Source organism: Salmo salar, chromosome 05, assembly GCF_965601325.2.
Source record: "Salmo salar chromosome 05, fSalSal1, whole genome shotgun sequence".
Lineage (NCBI taxonomy): Eukaryota > Metazoa > Chordata > Actinopteri > Salmoniformes > Salmonidae > Salmo > Salmo salar.
This window is the reverse complement of record NC_138295.1, coordinates 71,609,471-71,613,728: the sequence shown is the minus strand read 5'-3', so window position 1 is coordinate 71,613,728 and position 4,258 is coordinate 71,609,471. Positions and strand designations below refer to the sequence as shown.

Below are 4,258 nucleotides of genomic sequence, written 5' to 3'. Positions count from 1 at the left end.
TAAGTACTGATCACAGCAGGATTAAGTTAGTTTTTTCCATTACAAAAGCAAATGACAAAATCCAACAAATGATGACTTTCGCTTATTATTGCAATCGATCAAAGCATAAACAATGCTGGATTTCAAGCAAGTAGAATGTTATGGTAATGAAGGCACTTTCACAAGATATTCAGTTCCTCTTTGGCTTTGTATGTGTGTGGGTAGGCATAATTTCAGTACTTTTCTACATTGAACTTAGTTTCATATCCTGTTGCCAGGGCAAAGTGTGTCCTCTAACCATTTCATTTAGTCATTAAGTAATAGATCTCATCTGTCAGTGTATTACATTTTGAGCCAGTGATATAATTATTATAGAATATTTAAATTAACCTTGCAACATGATTTGTCAGGGTACGTCTCATCAATTTAATACCCATTTCCATTTCCCTCTACATCTTTTAAATGTACACACAGTATTACAATATTATTAAGTACTGATCACGACAGGATTAAGTTTGTTTGCCAAATTAAATTTAAAAAGGAAACAAATTATGACTAGCTTATTATAGCAATCGATCTAAGCAAGTAGAACATCATTGTACTGAGGGCACATTTACAAAATATTCAGTTCCTCTCTGTGTATGTGTTCATCATTTTAGTACTTTTACAACATTGAACTTTGTTTCATATCCAGGAATCAGACTGTTGCCAGGGCAAAGCGTGTCCTATAACCCTTTCTTAAAGGCATTAAGTAATACTTAGCATCATCGTCGGTGGCTGAATGAACTATTCTTCCCACCCCTCTTCCTCATCTTCCTCTTCAAAACTGCTGCTCCCGCTCCTCAGCACTCTTCTCAGATGGTTCCAAAACAGTTCCTGGGCCTAGAACGGCTCAGTGCAGTCTGACCCTGGCCACTGCTGGTAGGTCTCCTTCAACATTACCTTTCTCATACGGTGGTAAGCCAACAGCTGCCTTTCAGCGATGGGGTCCAGGAATATGAGCAGGAGAACGTCCTGGAGCTTGAGGAAGAGCCTGTAGCTGGCCAGCTGGATCTCCAGGGAGCACCACTCGCTGTGCCGGAATTGCCTGTTAACCACGCAGATGGTATTGCGGCTACTGTACACGGCGGAGACGATGTTGTCCACAATGTTGCAGCCCACTCAAAGTCACGGTGGTGCAGGCACAGCCGGAAAGAGGCTCCATTGCCCTCCAGGATGGGAAGTAGCTGGTCTACTAAGCGCGATTATAGTCAGCAGTAAAATCACAGTGGTTGTGGTGGCTTAAAGGTACTCTCCCAGGTCCAGGTAGAAGACATTGGTGTCAAAGTTGTGTATGCAGGGGCGGAAATCCCGGGGGGGACGGGGGGGACACGACCTCCCCATCCTGGGAAAAATATGATTTGTCCCCCCCAATATATCACTGAAACATAACTATGTAATTTAAATAATATTAATAATACGCAATGAAAGCAATTGTGCTGATTATAGACACTTAATAGCTCGTTTTTAAGTTTCAAAAGATTGCGACCCCCCCCCCCACCCTTTACCTCACAATGGTTTGATCCACTGCCAGTTCCTTAGCTTGCGAGGTAACGTAGAGGTCGTATCTACTGTCTGAAAGGCACTCAATGCACGTAACTGACGTGAGGTTAATCCAGTCAATCGCGCACACACACTAGCTGAATATGCAGAGCTAGCGCGCAAATATTAACTATTAAGCTAGCTAGTACCTATTCCATTTATGTGGCGTCGTCAAAGATGGAATCTTTGCTATCGTCAATTTATTCCAAGATCAGCATGCATGTAAGTTAGTGCTTCAAAGTCCCTGTGATAAGGTTAGCGATAAACTGAACAGAACTACACTCTCTTCTACCATTGTTTTAAATATATTTAATGGTCTCGTTGCAAAAGCTAAATTGTCGCAAGGGAACTTTTATTTATATATTTTATTTCATCTTTATTTAACCCGGGTAGCAAAGATTATAGCAAACACCACTGAATTGGTGCTCGCTAGCTTTGCAAATTCAGCTATTGTTAGAAGCCAGCCAATATGAAACAAACGATTAAAATTACAAAAGGTTGCAGCATATGTTGTGTAAATGGTGAACTCATACAGCTGTCAACTCTTGTCACTGCAATCCGTTTCACATTTGCTAGCTACCTTTTAGATCGAAGCCCATATAGAATGATAGAAGATAAGATGATAGAAGCCCATCTCCTACTGTAAATAACCTACATACTGTGTGTGTGTAGCCAACCAGGTAGAAAAATTGCAGAAAAAAGACGGACATCAGAGTATTTTTCAGTACACCAAAACGCAAAGTAAGAACCCTAGTAGCCTAATATCTCAAAGACTAGTTGATAAAATGTTCATAAGAAAGAAATGTAATTCTAATGGAAATGTTTCACAATGATGTCATTAGGCAGAGCAGGCAACAGATGGCACACAGACAGCAGAGTTGGGGACAGATATGCAGGGACAGACTGGCAGAGACAGGGAGTCTCAGGTACGTTTGTTGAGTCTTTGTTTGGCAACATTATGAAAGGTTCTCCATTTTTTTTACTTGTAAAATAGGAACATAATTGGAAAATGCCATGGATACCCCCACTCTCAACTTAAACTGGTGACTGAACTAAGATTTGTTAAAGGCAATGGTATTGCTGTTGTGATTAGTTGTGTAGTTTTGGGTACCGGTAGTTAAGAGTACGGCAAACACCTTATTTCTTTGGTTCCTCAATATACATTTACCATATTAAACGTAGGCTATGTGTTACAGCACTACTTTTGGTGTCCCCCTCAGGAATTGCTCTTGAGAAAATGTAATGTAATTGTCCCCTCCAAAGTTGATATCAGATTTTTGCCCCTGTGTGTATGGTTTGTTGGAGTTTTTTCTGGGCAATGTAGTCAATAGAGTAAGACTAACTAAGACTTACAATAGAGTAAGACTCTGGTTTGTCAAAGTCCAGTTCTGAAGATCGCTGTTGAGGCAGGTACAACTAAGAGGAATATTACGCAGAGACTCCAGCACATTCACATCTAAGGATTGCATTACGTTCTGGTTGAGAAGCAAGATCTGCAGCTCCGTCAGATCCCTGAAAACCTCCTTTATGAATGACTGGACTCCCATGTTCCTTGCGCTGAGCTTGCTCAACTTCCGCAGGTTTTTGAAGATGCCCGGCTGCAGCTGCATCACCCCGGCACAGGAGTTGTCCAAGGAGAGGAAAGTCAACTTGGTCAGATTGTCAAAAGTGTCCGCTGCGAGTTGTAGGGTCTTCACATTTGGTGTGTGGTGGAAAGCAAAATAGTTGACTTTGAGTGTGCGATTGTCATGGTAGATCAGATCTGTCATATTTGGGAACGAGAGGTTCTGTCTGTTGCAGGACATTAGGGAGGTGAGTTATTTTTTTCTTTGTTGAACTTCTTGATTTGATCCTGTCCTTTGAGAAAGTGGAGGCATCTTACCTTCCTCAACTGGTTGAATAAAAGATCCGATAAACCTCGGATTGGTGGACAGTTGGAAAGTGTGTTCTTCCGCAATGACGGTATCCCATTGGCTTCCAGACTCAGCTTTTTAAAAATGTGACCTTTGTACTCAAAAGACTGCATAACTCCATGAGCAGATTGTCAGTCTTCAACCCCATACCAGAGAAGTCTATGTTCCCAGCTCTAACATTGCTGACGTTCAAAAGCTCTGGCACTGTAACATTGGTTGAATGCGAATGCATGTAGTTTAGCTTCCGCAAGTCCACACCTTGGAAAGCCCTTGAAGGGAGCTGGTCATTGTAGGAGAGATCCAGCAGTAGTACATGGCTGAGGAAGCCCCACTCACACGCTAAAGTGACCAGTTTGTTTTTACAGAGATAGAGGGTGGTGAGGGACTCCGGTAGGTCTGTATGGTTAGAATGATGGAGGGATGTTAGATAGTTATTGCACAGGTCTAGTTTTGTCAGCTTCAGTAAGTGAGTCACAGATTCTGCCACCACAGAGAAGTTGTTCAGGTAGTTCTGTCGTAATATGATTGTAGAGCATGGAGAAAATAAGTGGAGGGAGCATAATCAGTGAGTTATTATTTAGTGACAGGTTGACAAGTTTCTTGAGGTCTTGAAATGCAGAGGAGCTGAGATTTGATATTTTGTTCAAGGACATGTTTAGGCTCTTCAGTTGGATCAGATTGTGGAATGCCTGGTTGTCTATGGTCTCCAGATAGTTATTGTCAATCTGAAGCGTCCTGAGGTTTGGAAGGTGGTCAAAGGTACTTACATCTTTTAGCCCGGCCAT

At 41.9% G+C, this 4,258-nt stretch overlaps 1 pseudogene; it reads right to left on the bottom strand.

The window, feature by feature from the left end:
• Positions 1-676: 676 nt before the first annotated feature.
• LOC106605550 (uncharacterized) lies at positions 677-4,258 on the bottom strand (annotated as a pseudogene).